The 20393-nt window shown below is 42.5% G+C and overlaps 1 protein-coding gene across 2 annotated transcripts in view; it reads right to left on the bottom strand.

The window, feature by feature from the left end:
* The window catches only part of PTN (pleiotrophin), a 74118-nt gene extending 64220 nt beyond the window's left edge, over positions 1–9898 (bottom strand). Inside the window, exon 1 of one of the 2 annotated variants that reach the window (XM_049822205.1) lies at positions 9574–9898. The gene's annotated coding sequence lies outside the window, so the exon portion shown is untranslated. The remainder of the gene's footprint in view (positions 1–9573) is intronic. The other variant, XM_049822204.1, reaches the window with a different exon arrangement.
* Between the last annotated feature and the right edge of the window lie 10495 nt (positions 9899–20393).

A 20393-nucleotide genomic window follows, 5' to 3' on the forward strand; every position in this document is an offset into this window, starting at 1 on the left:
TCTATCTCATATGTAGGCTCAAGTTCTTGTTTCCATTCCCTCAATACCCATTAAGTGCTGCAAGTGTTCAGATACACACTAGAATTTCACTGACCTGGAATAGAAATCTTGGATTCAGTAACTCAAGGCTTACCGAACCGGAAATTTTTATGTGAAATATTTCAACCTCAATTTTTCTTGACTTAGATAATTTACACTTCACAGACTTCTCCTGCTTTGGGCTTTTGTTTGTTTCAGAGCTTCCTATTTGAATAAGATGAGAAATTCCCACCTACAATTACTTGAGAAATCTCAGTTTGTAAAATCCCAACTAGAATCAGAGCCTTATTGCACATGCTGAAAGTGTTAATACAGAAAGAGGTGAACTTGTCATTTATGGTACGTGTTGCACAATTGGAAAGTCTAAAGTTAGATAGCACATTTTTGCTACACATCCCTACAATTTGGAAAGTTTCTCCAAACAGAGACTCACTTTTGATCTATGTGTGTAAAGCATGATGTTGGGGCACAGTGTCTACACATCTCGTATTTTTTCCTCTGTAAAAACGCAGTCTCCATAGCCACTCAACCTACAGTTGTGGTTAGCACAAGAAAAGAGGGGTTCTTTTTTACAGGACTACTTCCTTGTAGATATAGTCATAAATAATCCAAACTAAACTATAGTACACAGCGATTAAATGAACAAAGTACATGCTGTAATATACCACCTCTGCTTTTTAGTCCTTTCATTGTACAGCAGTATTCAATCCCCAGCCATTCTCAAGAGCTTTTACCCTTTGCAAAAATTAGCAGAGAGATGCTGTATTTGGGCACAGGGAAGCAGCCAAAGAAGGGCAAGGGCCACACAGCGCATTAAGCTACCGAATAAGAAGATGTGTTTGTAAACATTATCCGAGTTGCAAAATACTAAAGGGGATCTATTAATGTTTTTTGAAAGCAGCCTCAAAATAACTTTTCTAGATCAAACTTAAGCTTATGAGCAAGGAGTTCACCCACTTTTCCTCCCATTCCCATCCCTTTTCGAACTTCAGATCTTTTCATCATGAAAACATGACCAATTTTGCAGGTAGTTAGGGACAAGGCGAGAAAATGCTCCCTACTCTCCTACGTTTCTGATTCCAGACAGCTTTACAAAGCCATTTCAGATGTTAAGCCCAGAAGTTTTCTCCCTTCAGAGGCAAAACTGAGGGCTGATCCCAGCGGGAAGATGGCAGCCTCCACCTCTCATCAGGATCAAGTCAGAACTTTCGCAGCACCAGGCGGTCGTACAGGGACAGGTTTTGGCAAGGGGGTTATGCCCAGCCCACACCACGCCTTGGAAAGGTACAGTTAACATGGACGGACAAAAGAAGTTTACATCAGAAAGTGGAGGAGAAACCCCGCTCTCCAATAGTTTGAATTTTACCAAACAACACAGGAACAGCTCACGCTTAAACAGATGTCCAGAAAAATATCAAGTGAAGCTGCCAAAGGCCCCACAGTAAATCTATTACTATAAAACTTATAAGAGATTTCATCCCCACCCACTCATAAAGGGCATGCACCTGAACGCCTATTGTATCATCAGAGATTTTTTATTTCAGCCGTGTTTAATCTTATAAATTAAGGCACTGATCAAGCAAAGATTTCGTATATACTTTCCCATTTACATTGTCTAAATGCTGCTGTTCTCAGTGAGGTAACTCATAGCCCATAAAGCTGTTCCAATGCACGAGCTGTGCAAAACTATAGCTTAAATTACAAGCAATTAAGAGAAGAGACTTGACAACTCTTAAAACACACCTATAATCCCAACGGCCACTCAAGGAGTCCAAAACACAAACTAAACTCCACGTCCCATTTAAAGACAGGTTCTTGAGCTAACAAACACAACGGGAGTTATGCTTGCCTTTTCTTCTTTACCACCCCATAAACACAGTTCCCACACTATCTTGCAAGCACAGGGAAATTCCTGGAAATTAGATTCAGTGTTGATACCCCTATTTAGGCAGTCCATAATCCCTGCAGCTCTTTATAAATCTTCTGCTGGTGGATAATCTGTTTATGATTCGTAATTGAAGGAAAACAAGAGCAGCCTTTAGGCTCCTCTGAACTCTGTATGTCTTTGGTCAAACTGGCCAGAGGATCACCGTACAGTAACCGGCTCCTCCATGGCTTTCTGTGGTTTGTTTTGTGGTTTGTTTTTTTCCCCCCACTGCATAAGTATGCCTAGAAAAGGAGGAGGCCTGCAGCACAGAGCAAGTATGCTAATGCCATATCATACTGCCATGCCAACGGCAATCACACACACACCCGCTCACACACTTCTGCCAAATAATCACTTAAGCAAACATCAACTACAGAGATTAGCAAAAGCATCTGACAACGTGCAAATCAGACAAGAAACATGGACTGAAGGGACAGCTTAGGAAAGTGAGGATTTAATAAGCAAAATGACATGAAGTTCCTGAATCAAAGCTTGCAGCATTTTTGGAAGATTGCTAAAAATCCTATCTGTTGGCTTTAGATTTTTTTTCCACCCCTTGGTCCCCACTGCATATCAGCTGCACCCAGGCAGGCTTCTAATAAAAGCAAGTGACTCTCGTGCAAACAAAAACATCTTTGTGACCTCTGGGAAGGCAGCAATCCAAACAAACAACCAGGCAGTCAGGTGGCACGAGCTATGGGGAAGCAATCATTGCATCTCAGGGGCCTTTTGGCAGCACCAGAAGGAAAGCTGAGCCACTGCCATTAGAAGATTGGGTTTCCAGGAGAAACCACCGTAGGTAGAACAAGAAGTTCAAACTATTTCTATTTAACATGGTGGGGGTGGGGAGGCTACTTTTGAACACGTAATTTTTGTTGTTCAAGCTAAAGGAACAAAGTGTTTTCCTACCAGAATTAAGGCAGAGTATCAGAACAATCTCTTGATTTATTTTTAATTTACTAAAAGGTGCTTCACTCCAAAGGCAATTTCAATGAAAGTAATGAGATTCTGCTGCAATAAGTGCAAGGAGAGTCACAACCATTTACCAGCATTATAACTCACTTGTGTCTTATTTTGAAGAATTTGTCCCCAAAACAAAGGGGTGGGCACCCTTTCTAAATCTTAGGCTGAATTCTATAGTCCTTATTCTGATGAAGCTCTTGCTGAAGCATCAGCTTTGCCTGAATAATGGTTGGAGGATGTGTGCCTGGTATACTATTAATCTCTGCTTGACAGGAAGAATATGACTCTTAGTGAACTGAAAAAGATCTCAGTATGGAAATGGAAGAAGTTCAGTTGTCCAAAAGCAAACTGTGACCCTGTAGTGCCGTAACACTGCAGAGACAACACCACGTTAGAGGTGTCATCTTTCTACCAAGGCTATTTCCAAGTCCCTTCCTGTATCACTTTCAAAGACAGTAGACCTTTCTTAAGAGATCCATCCATTACTGTCTAACAAAGTGCCTAGAAGCACATTACAGAAATGTTAAAATAGGCATTTTGACCCAACGTCACTCTTCCCACTGCTGATTGCATGCTGTAAACCTGCAAAAAAAAAAAAAAAAAAAAAAAAAAAAAAAGACAAAACACCCGTAAAATAGTTATTTTTAAATACAAAGTTTTTGATGAGAACTACCTACACACAGTACTAAGCCCATTTTCAATGCTCCTGTCATGGAGGCAAAGATGGTCCAGACTGTGAGCCTTCTGTTGGTGGCTACAGATGGGCGCATACATTTGCGTTGCACTACTAAGGCTCTTTTGCACTTTGAGATACATGATGTGTGAGAAGTATGTCTAAAAAAAAATAAATAAATACATAAATAAATCTGTTGTACTAGTGATCCAGTCGAAACAAGGAAGCCTTAAATGCAATAGTCAGATCATCTTTAGTTGGTTATGAAACTAATGTCATTGTTTGCATGGCTCTAAGAAACAAAAACCAAGAACAAAACAGGTTTTGTGCCTGATATCCAATGGAACTGAATTTAAGAAGCCAGTTCAGTCATTTTCGTTGCTTAGAATCACACAGGAACACTCTGATTTCCACAGATGATATATAGATATTTACTGCTTGTGTCAATACACAGGGAATTCCTCCTTTCTTATATACCCATAGAGCACAATTATCTGGGTTTTACCTTTCGAATCCTTAGGGACAGCCTAAGGCAACAGGCAGATGCAGGTAGCAAAGTCAGATGGTGAAGACAACAGCAGAGCGGTCTATCTTCCTTAATGAGCTCAGAAGATCAAGACCAACTTTGCACTCAAGCCTGAGAAACAGGCTACCTCCACCTTGTGGCTGGCATCCCTAGTGCTGTACCTGTCTGCATTGCTCTCTGGACCAGCTCCACGAAGACAACCGAGCATCAGGCCAGGCGCATCGAGAGAGTATTGCTGAAGGAAGAAAGAGCCCATCCAGCCTCCTCTTCCCTCCCAGTTGTTCTGTCTGGTTTTACTCCTGGGAGGAGAACTTGTACTGATCGTGAGTCGCTCCAAAATATTGTTTGAAGATGGCAAAAATTCTACTTCATTTACGGTGTTAGCTAGCTGTGGACCACTGTCAAAACACGCATTTGGACTGAGGAATTTCTCCTCTTTCTCTTCCCTCCCCACAGGCACTTGCGATGGTATCATCTACAACTAAATAGGGGATGTTTACAGGGTCCGAGCTACGCTGGAACTCTGTAGAAACTAATGAGGAAGGAAGAGTTTTATAACACTCTTGTGAAACATTTAATGAGCTCTGAAATAGTGCTGGCAGGCCTCAGAGGAGAAAGGTCCAGTTTAAAATTGAACTTTGCAGTTTACTAAATGGCAGTGGCCTGGAGCCGCAAGCACTATTAATTTTCAGACAGTGTCTTTATCAGAAAATCCCCAACTCCTGTAATGCTCTTCCACTCTAAAAGTCTTTACCCCTCTGTTGCAGCTGCCATGCAATTAATAGCACTTGCTAAACAACATGCTCCTAGGGCCCAGATTAACATATTGATACATTTTTCTTAAGGTAACAAAACTGGATTTTGCCTCACACATAGTCAGCTCTACTCCTCACCTCCAGAGGTTATCCACATTGAAACCAGAATCTGCTATTCTGGGAAGGTGAGGAAGGGCAGAGGCTTTTTGGAGTGGAGGGACAGAAAGTGTGGAAATCACCTGGCTGCATCAGTAATATATCTAGCTCTTTATTATATTCACATTCCCCCTTCTCATCTCCCATGAAACTGCCTACAGCTGTGTTCTCTCAAACTTCAGTCTGAAAGACATTAAAAACGAGTCTGCAAGATGACTACAGTTTTTAAAAAGTCACTCCCACATATGTAAGCAAGGAAGGAAATGAGAAAAAAGTTTTTAAAAAAAAATCATGGTGCCACTGCAGGAGGTAGAGCCAGATATTTTAAATGGTTCAGTGATTCTGTTCCTTGGAATAAAATAAGGTGAGACATATTGGCCAGGAGAGTGTCTAGTTTGGTAACGCCCCACTGACCCTTTCTACCGTTATAAGGTAAGCCATTGCTGAAAACTTAACAAACTGAACTACTTTAATACCACTACGTCAACCACCACCTGCAACAGTGCCTTTTAAGTCTTAAAGGTCCTTACTCTTCACTAGTGAAAAGACTGTGGGAGCCAAAAGAGGGTCTGAAAAGTATTAATGAACTTGGCATCACAAAATCAGTTCTGGCAACTCAGAGCAAAAAAAATTTTAAGCAGCAAATTCCATACTGACTGCCAACTCTTATTTCATGGGCTGGATCAAGATCACGTTAAACACAGTGGGATTAAAGAGTTTCTCCAGCTGATGACCACCTCTGATTCAAGATCAGTGGTTTGCAAAGCATATTTAAATAGAATAAATAAATCTACTGGTCTTTACTTAGCGTATATTACTGTTGGCGGCACAAATAACAGGTATCAGTCCCTTGGAAGTTAACGACACACAGAAGATACACCTTCTCTCATCTTGTTAGCAGCTGCTGTGTCAATCCACAGAGACACAGCCATACCATTTCGTACGCAACTACAACGCTCTGTGAGTTATTGTAGTAAAATAGACATCCACATTACAGAAGACACAGCTCCATCCTTTAATTTCATTTTTCCACAGTGCTTCTGCTGAAGAAAGTTGATGTGAGCCAACAGACTCAAATTTCCCCCAACTCTCCTCAAATGCACGCTGAACACTTGACAATGCCCACTTTTCTGTTTTCCTCTCTGCGGCTCCATCGGAGAGGACCCTCTATGCATTCAGAGCAGCACAATGGAGAATGATTTCCAAAGCATTAACTTGGAGCCATTGAGACTTGGATGTTTTCAAAATGACTCTATTGTGCTCAAAGGATTCTAGACTACCCCAGCTACTCTAGAAGAGAGTCTTTTTCCCCTTTCTCAAAACATCCATCCCTCGAGCCATCCCTGGAGTGCATTGTTGGGGCTGATTCCTTAGTGCAGCGAGCTCCATCAGTCAAAGCTCAACAGATACAAATAATATCAGGATATGGATATAAATTAGTGCGACAGACCCTAAATAGTTTTGACAGGTTTAGTAAGTATATATAGCAACACAGAATGCTATTCCTGCTGTCAGACATCAATATGTAGACAGAAGATTGGGGGCACCATGGAAACTCAGCGACATAAGAGTGGTATTGATTGGATAGAAAATGAGGCTGCAATTTAAGCTTAAGGCTGCCAGAGATGCCAAGAATGGAGAATGACCTCCAGCAGTGAATTTTCAGCATAAGCTCCCTGTGAACAAGCCAGTCCAAGAAGGATAAATCAGGCACAAGCTCACCAGGGATATGGCTCAACCAAATGCAGGCTACCCTAAGCAGATGAGAATCACTCTTGTGTGTGTGCGCGCGTTACAGTGACCTAGTTCGTTCAAAGACAGCATTTTGAATGGTTTATTATAGAGGCTTGAAACAAAGAGATTTCCTCAATTAAAGTCCTGAAATGAATCCTCTAAATGAAAATGCTTTTGATACACTGATCAGCAAGAGGTTGTAAATATCGAAGCAAAGCGTACATTGTTAAAGACCAGTTCCCACAGAAAACACCACAGTTGGGAGTGTAGGTAATGAGGGGGCCTGAACAGAGCGGGAGGTTTCGCGAGCAATGCCAGCTCCATCCCTAATGCCCTACTGTTACACTAAAACACTTGTTACACTATACCACTTGATAAATCCTACCTTCCCCACTGCAAAAACACACTAAAATAAAATAGAGTATGACTTAAATGAGCGTATTTTCAGAGCTCCTGTAAAGGATTATTTTTATTTATCTGAGGACTCCAGAACAACCATTCCCAGAATGACTGAGAAGAAACGTTGGACATGTCGGGGAAGCACCTTGCTGGAGCCGTGACTGCTAGAAGTCAGCTAAGTAGTAATATTCAGATCAGCGACAGAAAGATGAATCTACACAAAACATCCATCAGTACAGCTGTGTCAGGAATAAGATAAGCCTCCAAAGCGTCCTTCGTGTCGGTACGGGTGTAGAGGAATACAGGCATACGGCACTGGGATAGCAGCACTACGTTTTGTAATACTGTAGTAAGACCAACCTTCTGCTGGCAAGGAGGTATCAGCCACAGACTGCATCTCAAATAACTGGTGATAGACATCTGGATAATTGCAAAATGTCTGTTTTTCTTAGGCCACTTCTACACTATAAACAAAGACTTACCATTTGTAAAAGCAAGATTTGTTGCTGGCTTCTCTTTTTTCCAAGCGCTTGCTCTGAAGCACGCTAATTCAGTAAGTTTCTGTCCTTCAATTTCATCCAAAGCTTAGTAAGTAATAAGTCACCAAAGAGTTTAGCTTAGCCTGGAGACAGGAGTATATTAAACCCCTGCTTTCCTGCTCTTTAGGAAGAGTCACTAAGTTATCCAGCCAGGTTTTCTGTTGCTGCTTTTTTTTGTTTGTCCTCTCCAACAAAGTACCCTCTCCATTCACTTCCAAATTTTCATTACTACAGAAAATTAACAAATTTTGTCACAAATATGCACATTCCTTTTTCCCTTCAGACCATTTCTCTCGATCAAAAGTTCAGACTTTTTTTTTTTTTCTTTTTTTTAATTCTCATTTTTTTCCAGGGAGGAAACAGAAATACACAGAAAAAAATCCCACAAACTTTGCTTTGTAAATCAGCTTAAGCACACTGTCCAGAAAATGTAAGAGACAAGTATTTCTTTATAACAACTTTTCCCATATCCTTCCCTCCTCTCCTTTCCTCTCCATCCCTTCCCTCCTTCTCCCTAATAAAAACAGTTACGCACTCATTCTATTTCTTGTCCAAAAAGTTGAGCTTTGCTAAAAGCCCCCCACCCCAAAAAATAAAAGTCAAGGCCCAAATGGAAAACAAGGAAAGGGCATAGAGTTCAAGAGCTGATGAGCCACAGGTAAAGCAATCTTCCACTGTAATGCAAGTCATTTAGAGCAAGCTGGCCGTAGTTAAAACACCTACCACTACCCATAGCCGCAGGGTTATCTCACAGAGAAAGATTTAACGCGTGTCGCAAACGCTTCCACGATGCTCCCAAGGACCAACTAGTCGCTAGGGTTTACATCCTAGAATCCAGCTTCAGAGTGTATCACTAAGCTAATGCACAGCAGACATTCACCGCTAAGGCAAACTACTTGCAGCGTGGACGAGAGAGGTGCGCGACAGCCAACTGGAACATGTAACAGGAGCAGGTGAGCACCTGAAAAAGGAAGACTACCTTTCCCCTACAAAAAGCCCTACTTTTAAAAAGGGAAGGATGAAGGAGGGCAAAGAGTTGGAAGCATCAGTGGCAGCGACCGTACCACATTTGCAGAATAACGTGTATGCTCAAGAGCAGGAAACTGTGTTTTTACCGCCAACTCGGATTTTCTCCCAACCTATCCCTCCACCGAGGAAACAGAAGATACAAACTAGCGACGGCAGTTGCAAACAGGTCTACCGGCGCTTGCTGGATTCAGTTGTTCCACCAGAAGTAAACTAGGGATAAGAAGGCAAAGTCCCAAGAAAAACATCCAAGCGCTGGGTCTGAGCGAACAATTTAACCTCGTTATCCCGAGTCTCAGCCGGGACGTTCCTGGCACAGGGCGACTGGGACCCGCAGGGGGTTCTCGCCGCTCCGGGGTCACCCCGCTGCCCTTTTGTCCTCTGGAGACGGACCGGGCCGGGGTCTCCTGCCTCCCTTCCCCGCTGGGTCACGTCCCCCACCGCCACCTCTCCCCTCCTCGCCCTGCCCTGCCTTTTTAACGCTCCCACTTTGCCGGTCGCCCACCGCCGCCCCGGCTGCGCTCCCCACCACGGCGAAGCGCCACGGGGCCCCCGTCGTCCCTCTCCCGGCCACCCCCAAACCTCGTCCGTGTGTCGTCCCCCCCCCACCCCGGGCAGGTGTCAGCGGGGCCGCAGGTGGCACCCCACCACCCCGCTGGGTCCGGGCTCCCTCCCCATCCAACCCAAACCCCGCGGCCCCTCGGCGAGGTGGGGGGCTGCGGACCCCCCCCGCTGGGGCAAAGTTCCCCCCCCCCCCCCCGGAGGCGAGGAGGGAGCGCGGGGGGCACCTTCCCTCGGGCGGACCCCAGAAGCCCCCGCCGCCCCCTCGGACTTACTTCGGGCGGCAACAAGCTCTTCTCCCGCAGCTGAGAGGGGCGAGCCGCGGGCGTCCCCGATGAGGAGGAGGAGGAGGAGGAGGAGGAGCGGCTGCTGCTGCCGCAGCGAGTCCCTTCGCTTCCCCACAGACGGACGGACGGACGGACGGGCTCGCCGGCCGCCGCCGCCTCCTCACGCCCCGCTCCTCCCGCGCCCCGTCTCTCCGTCTCCCGCCGGAGGTTCCTCGCCGAGATTTTTATACGGGGAGGCAGGGAACCTGATCCGCGCTTTCCCTCAGCACAGCCCGGGCTGCGGCGAGAGGAGGAGGAAGGCGGGAGGAACGAGGGAGGGAGGGAGGGAGGGAGGGAGGCAGGCGGCGGGGCAGAGCGATCGTCCGCGCTGCCCCCTCATGTGATGCGGCGGGGACGCGCCCGCCGGGCGGGTCACCCGCGGGGCAGCCTCGCCCCCGCCAACGGGGGCGGGCCGGGCCGGGGGCGCTCCGCCGGCGGACGGGGGGGGGGGGGGGGCTCGGCGGCGGCTCCCCGTGCCCCCACCGGGCGGGAACGGGCTTTTAAGCCCCAGCGGCTTCCCCTCCTCTTCCTCGCGGCACCCCCGGCTTGCTGAGGGGGGTGCGGGGGGAACTGAGGGCGGGGGTGGGGGGCACCTCACGGTACCCCCCGACCGGTGCGGGGGCTCGGCGGGGCGTCAGCTACCTTTCCAGGCACAGGCATCCACAGGTGGGTTTTTTTTTTTTTTTTGCCCGGGTAGCCTTTGGCTGTCGGAATTTGGGGGAGTTTTAACTTGATAGCCTCGCTGGCTTCCAGCTTGCCACTGAGACCGCGGCAGTGTTGGACTGGAAATACTGCTGGGAGGGGGGTAATAAAAAAAAAGAAATGAAAAAAAAAAAAAAAAAAACCACCAACCAGCTTTTAATCAAAACTTGGGCTGAAAGTGCCATGAGAACAACTTTTGTCGTGGCGTTTCAACACTTCTGGTTGTAGTGGTTGCTGGAGTTCTACCAAGGCTTTCATTTAGGAGCAGGCTTTTCCAGCTTCTAGGTTCATTACATCCCTTGAATAAGAGTGTTCCCCAATCCACAGCTTAATTTAAAAGTAGGTGGACTTGTTCCAGACTCCAGGCAATTGCTGTGTGATTCCCGATCCCCAGAGCAAGTTTCTGCCTTGGTTTGAAAGACTGGGCCCATTGACTGCTTGGGTCTCAGCTGGGGTTGCAGCTCGCAGCTCCTGCTCCAGGTTTGCACAGAAATCCAGTTCAGATTCTTCTCCTGTTTCCAGAGGAATGAGCTAAAAAAGTAATTCGTCTGGCACCGTACACATTGCATCATCTAACACCTACCATCTGTGACAATGAAAAGCACTGTGCAGCTAGTCCCAGCGTGGGCAATTGCACCCACCTGGAGTCTCTCTTAGTAAAGTAAACTACTCCCTTCCATCCACACCTTGGCATCTTCTTTTCATCACATAGTTATGTGTTTAGTCCTGGCATGGCTGTTCAGGATTTGCACCACCGGCAGATTTAATCACAGTGATGTAATGTAAAACAACAATTTTGATTTGCGGTGTAAAGCGATGGCTCGAGATGGAGAGAATATCCTTCCTAGCAGCTGGACGAGTGGAAATGAGCGCTCAATAGTAAACTTCGTCTTCGTGTTTCAGAGCGTGCAAAGCTGAACGGATCCTTGATAGCTAGCTTGCACCTTCCTGAGGGCTTCTCAGTGCAATCCTGGCATCACAGTGCTAAGCACCACGAACATCTAGAAGTAGACACTTTCCATCAAAACACACCCGGTAGTGGTCGACACTTTCAGCCCTCAGAGTTTCTCCATACAACCGCAATAGCGGCATTTCAGGTGGTCGATCATGTCTGAGTAACACAGAGAAAGTAGGAAAGAGGACTTTTTGATTGAAACCAAACCAGATTGCATCAAAGGGTGTCAAGAGGTCTCTCCCTTGCCTTACAGAAATCCGAGTCTTAGCTAAAACACTGAAAACTTAACATTTTCAGCTTTGCAGAAAACAATGGAAACTTTCTGCAGAAAACAACAGCTTTTCACGAAGATGTGCATGACGTTAGAAGCCTCATTTGTCCACTAAATTTTAGAAGCAATGTCAACAGCCAATCGATGACCAAATTTGCTCACAGCTTTTCTCCATACCTAGTTTTCCATAGCTCGGTAATTAATTTCCTGAAACTGAGTTTACATGCACAGAAACCAGTTTTGCGTGATACGGCTTAGGTTTTGATTCAGAAAGTCCAAAATAAAACTGCAGATGAGGTTAACATAGCTGCTCAGAGGACAGATTATGGTCTGAAGCACCTACAACTGAAAAACAAAGTATCACCTCAGTTTTCAATTGACAAAATGTAAATGTTTTTTAAATATTATTTCTGTCTCAGTCACACCTTGAGGCTTAACTGAGGTTTCCATTGCAATAAGCACTGTACAAATACAGAAAGATATTCTTTGCCCCAAATTGCCCGCTCTGTTTGATGCCTTTGCTATTAATGGCGTGCAACACTTGAATTTCTTGACTGAATCTTTGCTATTGAGATAGAACTCATAAAGACGTAGAAGGAGGTGGGACAGCTGGTGAATACAGCCATCTTGGGAGGACCAATGTAAGTTCTTTTGCTAAGAAAAAGTCATCAACTGTATGTTAATCACAGCCTTAAAGGTGCCTATTGTGCTGGTTCCCAGTGGGAAAGAACAGGAGAGCATGGAGAAAAGGGTTGGATGGAAGATAAGCTATGACCATGTACTTACCACAGGGATATTTTCCTTATTAAAAGAACTGTGAAGTTGGAGAGGCTTATCTCCAGAAAGTCTCTGCTGTTTTCTCTCTCCTGACTTTGTTTTCCAGCCAATGCTTTATTTCCTGCACAATCTCTGGAACTGCAGCCTAATTTATATTTCTTGTGACATGTAGAAAAATCCATACCGAAAAAATAGTTTTTGACTATTTCTTTTCCAGTCTGGACACACAGCTAATCTAGAGAGGAGAATTTGCTTGCAGATTGCCAGTGATACTTATCTTTAAAATCCTCAACATGTGTTTACAGCTGCCGGTTCCACCCTGTTCAAATGACAGAGGTGAGGAATGGACTGGCAGCTATAGAACGCCAATCTCTGCTTTCATGTATTCTCTTTGCTACCCAAACCAAAAATTGGCAATGTAATGAGAGAGAGAGAGACAAGGCTGAATTTTCTTTTAAAAAGGAAAAGTGAAGGTTAGGGCTATGAGACATTATAAAAGGATTTCTGATTGATTCCACATGCAAATACTCTTATAAACAATCCAAAAGTATTAGATCCCAGTTAGAATCCCAATTTAATTGGTAAATGTTCGAGGCAATTTGGGGGAAAGAAGCTCCCAGCATTAGACAGGGTTTGTGCCAAAATGTAGAAAGCCACCCGTAGTGAACTTCCTCTCACTGAGGTTTTTTTCCTTTGAAAAGAACCGAATTTTCCCTTTGAAGCTGGGGGTTCTCAGTGCTTTTAGTAGTCATTTCACAAGCCACCTGAAGATGGATAGTTACCTGAATCTCATCAGCTTCTAACAGGAGTTTGCACTTTTTTCCAGAGATGCCCTTGAAAAATTCTGACTCTAAAGCTCAGACTACACAGTCAGAGGACAAGGCTTTGTGCAATTTTCTCCCAAGAAGCGCTTCACTGTTTTTGGTCCCACCGCTGGGTAGAATGAGGCTGTACTTTTCAAAAAGCAAACACGACCCCTTGCGCACCAGTTAAAAGGTCAGCTCGAGCTGAGCTTGCCTTGTTTGTTCCAGATACACTGTAAATATCAATTTCTTTCTCTCGCCCTCCCTAGCCATCAGCAACAGCAGCTCCAGGAAGATGTAACGTGATTCCAGGAAAGCAAAGAAGATAACTCGACAATAGTTTAAAGATTTTTTCACCTTTTGCTCTATTGTTGTTCCCCAGCTATTGAGCTGCCAAACGCTGGCAACTGAGTGCCCCGCATCCCCGCTCCTGCGGTAAGATCAGATTTCCATTAGTGATACTGAATTATTTAGTGAATGCATCGAAGATTGAAATCAACTGTTTCTGAGCTGTGTACCTTCTCACTCTATCTTTCATTTCAAGTCCGCACAATGGCAGGCGTATTGTCACAGAGACTATCAATCCTATAATTAGAGTAGAAAAATCCATGGAGTTCAAAAGTAATAATTCATACCTCACTCTGTAGTATTGAAGTAATCCAGTATATAAAAAATCAGATTTCTCAGATGTATGAAGAAGGCGGCAAACAGAAAGCATGAACCCAGAAGAGTTATTCTTTCATGCACGTATGCTAAAAACTTAAGATATTTGAAAACAAAGTCAGTGTCCCAGAACTTGGTCTTAAGCTTCAGTCACCAAACCGTGAATACATGTTGTAACTTTACACATTTGACTGATTCTATTTTCTGCAAGGGGATTAAAGCTCTTGTGCTCAAAATTATTCATGTGCATACATCTGCATGTTGCAGTTTGAAATCCACAAATATAATGTGACACAGCAGGCCTTTCCAGATCCCCAGCATTTAAAAGACTGATGTTCGTATGTTGGCTTCTCTCACTATTTTCTTCTTTTGTGCTGGCAATCCTGGGAATGAAAGTCCTACATATCCAGGATTTGAAGTTTATTACATTAAAAAAAAAAAAAAAAAAGTCTTCACTATGGTAAAAAAAATTGCTGCTTTGAGTACATTATCGCTTTTTTTCCTATATAAACATACATGTTCATTTCACTCTAGTTTTACAGTTTGGGGGAAAGTATAAACCAAAACAAAATGGCATTTTATTTTGAAGTGCCGAGCAACAAATACCATTTATGTTCTATTTTCTGGGGTTTTGTCACTATGTATTTCTGTGTAAAAATCAAAGCAAAATGCAGAAAAAAAATGTTCTTCCATTGAAACAGAACCAATAAAATTGACATTTTCATTTGGTTTCAAACTTCTGGCAAACGATTACTGAACAAATAGAATGCAAATTTCCCTTTCAGTTTCTCTTAGGGAGACCTTGATTTGCTAATACCTATTTTTTTCTCAAGGCACTATACCCACACGCCTAACTACTCTATGAAAGGACTGGCTTTAGAAGTAGAGAAGGTAGCATTTATAATCCCACCGAATCAGTCCTTGATACTTCGTTAAGAGAGTCAGTTAGTATCCATCGCAGTGCTAAATAGCCTTCCCCAGGCACTGAACTGAAATGGTCAATTTTATTCCCGGTGACAAGCCATTGATAACAAATTTGAGGCGCTAACTCCGTAGCAGGCAAGTGATTGGAAAATGAAAAGCATTCTGATCATTTGCCTATGAGCTGAGTCATGACACATAACCATTTTCCAGTTAAAAGTAAAACTATGGTAAACACATTTAGAAATACATAATCGGTGCCTTTCATTCTAAGGATGCTTATATAATTAAAGAAATATTTCTTAATATATTCTCTTAAGAATAAATTAATACCATTGTGGGGAGCGACCATTAGGACACTCTGCAGCCACAGTGTGATGCAACCAGCACAACTCTGAGCTGAATGTATGGGCAAAGAAGAAATTCCACTTATCAAAATGTTCTCTTACCTTTTAAAATGATTTGTTTGTCAATCTGTAAAGGGTTCACCTGTGTAATTATAATGATGCTAAACTTCACATTTAAAGACAAATGTAAGTGGTTTTGACAAGTTTTCCTTATGTGCAATCAAATGATGAGATGTTCTCCTTCAGTGCAAGTGCAAAACAGACAGCTAAATCCTTGATTATGAGTTTTAGCGAAATCACAGCAATAAAAGGAACACTGAGAATATAATATTGACAAGTAATTAGCAAACGCTCAGAAATACCATTACCGAGACTTCTTTATAGCTGGCTCTTCCAAGACTTCAGTGGCTCAGCCTCGGTCCTAAAAATGGTTGCTCCTGAGGAGGGTAGAGTTGCTCTTCAGGGGATAGCTTGCCAGCTAGATATTGTCACAAGAGAATAAAATAAAAATTGAAATTCTGTTAAGTAGTACCCTTTCCCTGGTACCATTTGGAGATACATAAAAGTATAGACACGCACCCACTCCCACGCAGCCCCAACACCCCCCCCAACATAAAGGTCTATTGGTTAGAAACATAGGAACTGGAAGACGAACAGTTATAACCTGTGCATGTGCAATGCCTCGTTAGTTAATGTAATGGCCATGACTCTCCCCCCATAAGAACAAAATTAGGTACATCTGTTCTTAACTTACTGGCAGTTTCTTGCTTGAGATTTGAGCCAGTTGCCTAGGCCTCATAAAGCACAATACATCTTTGATGGAAACTCCTGTGGGATGCTGTTGGCTTCAACGTCAGCTTGATCTAAGTTTTCAGGCTCAGGAGTTTAACAAAACATGGCATCATCATTCACAGACCTAGACCTGGACTGGTTGTTATTAAAAAAAAATGAACACATTAAAACCCTTTAACATTCACATTAAAGATTTCATACTGATGTCGAAGTATGGGGACTACTACAGGCAATGCTAGCACTTCTTGCTAAATGGTATGAGTTTTTCCCCAAAGACCTAGTTCCCAGAATTATGTGATTGCATTAGACACGGAGTTTTCAATAGCAAAAACTGAACAAGCAAACGATGGGGAGAAAGTCCCGATTCTTCCACTCCCGCTTTTTTATGGGAAAAGTGCAGAGTATAATTGTTAAAAGGCTGTTAAAAAAAATCCAAAGTTAATAAAAACGTTCAGAATATGTGTTAAAATCTGTAACATAAACATATATTATAATATATAATGCATATAAATGTTTAAAATTTGGAGTTTGTCTCATGGGGTCTTTTTCTCACATTTTTAACTCTTGGAACTGTCAGTATAGTGAGAAAGTCTTAAGAAAATAGCCATACTTACGTTACATGTTGTTTTCTCCTTCGGCACATTCTTCACTTCAGTGGTTCCTTCTGCACATCAGGAATTTGAAGGGGGGTAGAACACAGGAGAAGGTATCTTCCTGTGCAGAATAAATTCTGACATCACTCAGTCCTAATTTTAGGCTCATTTTGACAAAACCACTATAGCTATTGCTGGTAATCACTTTGTCTATACCATTCATTTTTAGAGTAAAATTATGGAGATTTTGAAAGAAGGTGGGTCTGATCAAACATACTTGGTTCTACTTTGAGGAACAGGAACAATCAGGGTAACCCTGTACAACCTACAGCTCTTTTGGTCTTTGGGCTTATTATTTCTACTGAGAAATGGATAAGGAAGCAGCGTCTCATCCTCTGTCTTCTGAGATCAATCAGGAACTTCATGCCTTTTGAAGATCCTATGATCTTTTAGTATTATAAGCAATGTTTAAAACAAAGGAAAGCAATCTTTTTTGTCCTAATTTTAGTATTAATGCTAATTAGTGTACACCATTATTGATAAAAGTATATTAACAATCATACAGAACCTAAGAGGACAGATGAACCTGTACTTCAGTAGCAATATTCTTGTTTTGTTCAGCTTGCTTTTCAACACTACAAGGGATTGCATATACTTCTACATAAAGCTCTTCAGAATTGCTTTTGCCTCCCAAAAGGCTATTCCCTTTCCAGTTATTCAGGCTAAACATTAAGGTATTGCAAAGTAGACCTTTCAAAACAGTTAGCTTGAGCTGCGTCTCCCTATCTGCATCTCCGCCCTTGTCAGCATTCTTCCCACCCTCTTTAAATAATCTGTGTTCTTCTCTTTCTTTGTCTAAACGATGCTAATGTAAGATCCTATTAGGACAGCATATCTATAAACTGCACCATCATCAAGGAGCTGAAAGTAGCAACTACACAGGATTTGTGCTAGGAACCACTGTTAACTGACTAAATATCTTTAATGAAATGTTTGCAATATTTAACATGTTCATGCTCCCGGTATAATTTGCCTATTTAGGTTTCCTCCATCATATTTTTTCAAGGAGGTAGAAAACATGAGTCTTAACATGGAGTTTGTATGCGTCTATGACCTTGCATCACTGTTGTTGTCTGACCTCTTTTTTTAGTGTTAGTTTTAGATTTTGATTAACTTTTTTTTCTAACTTTTTTTTTTTTTTTGGTGACATCTGTTTTGTTTCAGCTGTCTGGGATAGGAAATGAGGAGCACTTTCATAGATGGATTGCCTCTCTTTAGCATCTACAGGTACCATTCATTTTCCAGCTGAAATATTGTTTTGGAATGTTGTAAAATGATACTCCCTTTATGTCTCAAATTATAGTTACAGTGTTGGTCAAAAAACAGAAACACCTAATTTTGAAGTGTAGTCATAGGACCAGGTCACAAGTGTAATTCAATGCTCTTTATATAGCGTTTTTTCCCCTGGTTGTTCTGATGATGAAAGAAGTGCTGGGAATTTATGAACTTGTTTAGCAAGTGTGTTTTTTGTGGTTTTTTTTTTATTCATGAAATTGAAAAGTGAAGATGGGAGAAGTCCCTGCAAACTGATACGCTATCTGATCTGGCCAGGAAAATGTCATCCTTCATGGAGTCCTGGTTTATTAACAGGAATAACATTTTTGTTCCATCCTATATGAACCCTCACAGCTGGATTTTTTGCCACAGCCTAATACTCAGATTCATTCTGTAAGGAATGCCCAGATCAGACTGCAGGCAGACATGCATTCAAATTCTCCTCACTGCAGCGCCTATTCTTAACTATGATTTTCCCCAGTAACATAATAAGCCAGCTGCGTGAGTGAGTCAGAAAAATTACCTAGCACTTTGCTAGAAGAGTTGATCTAGGAAAGGGGTTTAGGGCAAATATTGCTGGGTGTACTGTTACTAAAGAAAAAAAAAAGAAAAAAAAGAAAAAAAAGACACAACAGGTAAATCCATTGGAATTTACACCTTCTCAGGCTGTGATAACAATGTGTTCAGAAAACCTCAAGATCACAGGTACTCAGATTCACTGAACATGAAGCTATCGCTCAAGATGTCACAAAACCTGTTACTGATTCAAACTCTCCTCTGATTACAACTTTTCAAAATTCTGATCTCACCCACTAAGATTATTGAACAGAGTTTGAGAAAGGCCAACAATACTGTTTCAACATTCAGGTGCTTTATTATTTGGGACAGTTGAGAAGAAGAAGAGCACTGAATCTGAAACCACTTCAGAATACAGACCACTGTTAAGCTCAGGCTGTCTAAAAAAATGAAGACAAATTAAAGAAAATGGAAAGTGATTTCCTGTTCCCCGTGTGCAGAATTACTTGACCAACATTGTGAAAACTCTAACATTCATAACTGTAAAAGTCATTAACTAAATGTCCTCCAGCTTGAAGAGGTCTTGTTTCCTACATCTCATCAATACTTAAGATATGGGACAAGACTGAACTGCTATTTTTGACCACCGTGCTTATGCCAAATTTTTCATTATGACCTCTGAAGAGCATTTGCTTAATTAACATATGAAACAGATGATTACATTAGTCCCTTCCGCTCAAGGTTTGTTTCTTTGTGGTGGAGAGCAGGTTTTTGTGGTGGGTTTTTTATTTAATACTTCAGAGCGGCAGCTAAGAATGGGCATATTTATTTCAAGAAGACAAGTTTGAAAGGTTGAGGCAAATGAAAAAAAGAAGGCTTAGAACAGTAGCTCTACCTTAAGTATAATTAATTTTACTCAACTGTTATTAATAACTGTAGCACATTTCATGAGAACCAAAAGCTTCATCAATATTATTCCCTGCTGTATACTGGTGGTAGAACTGATGGCTAAGAAAAGTTAAATCCAGCATTTACTAATTAAAAAAAAAAAAAAAAAAAAAAAAAGTTAAACAAATTCTGAGTCTAAGTTCAAGCCTCTGGATGCTAGTTTGCCTCGGTGTGTATACGTGTAGGACACGAACTGGACACTCTCTGCCACCCGAGTTTCAGCCCATGCATTGTGCCCAGTCCCATCCGATGACAAACAGCAGTAGCACAGCTTGCTCTTTTGTCTTGTGGCTGCACCAGACGTCATTAGACTCCTTTATTTCATGGTTACACAAGAAAATGATGACAAGAAAATGACTGAAAGGCAGTGGTGGTTGAGGCCTGAACTGTATCTGCAGCGTGACACCTGCATGGGAGCCTACACCTCATACGCTTGTGGCAGGAGGATGCGGAATGAATTACCTGCTCGTCTGGAAACGGCATTTGCTTCTTCCAGTCAAGCACACTGCTTCTCCGTGGCCACATTTAGGTAAGCATGAACACAGCTGTAGCCTGGAGCAGACAATTTTTTAACAGTTACCCTTAGTTCACACTGAGATAAAACTATTTTCTTGTTGTTGTTGTTGGCCGGTACGCTGGTACCTGAACTTGTAGGGTAAGCAACTCTGTCTTATTCTATGGACTAACAGAGGACACGAGCCCTAGACCAGGCTCCGTAGTGCTTTTCAACACTATGCTCACTTTAAAAAGGACAGAAGAAAAACAAAACAAAAGAGAAAACATTTCCATATCTATTGTTTTAGGGGCTCAGAATCAGACTTTAGCCTGGTGTCAATGTGTATCAATGGAAAGAATGTGGCAGTGCTGCAGGCTGTCCCCTCCTTCTCCTCTCAGTTTCCATTTAAAGGCCCAACACATTTGAGTACAAATCTGTTTCCTATTTTCTGCACAATAGGGATGCAACTTTTAGCTTCGGGGACAAAAAAACCCAACAACTCAAAGCATAGTGCATAAGTTCATGAAACAACCCTCAGCACAAGAGAGGCTGCAGCAACTAGAAAATTCAATAGGAGACACATAGTACAATAAAATTTGCCAGATGTGAAGTTAACGTAGTGGGAGCCAGGGGACTTGCAGGTCTGTTCT

Source organism: Accipiter gentilis, chromosome 18, assembly GCF_929443795.1.
Source record: "Accipiter gentilis chromosome 18, bAccGen1.1, whole genome shotgun sequence".
NCBI lineage: Eukaryota > Metazoa > Chordata > Aves > Accipitriformes > Accipitridae > Astur > Astur gentilis.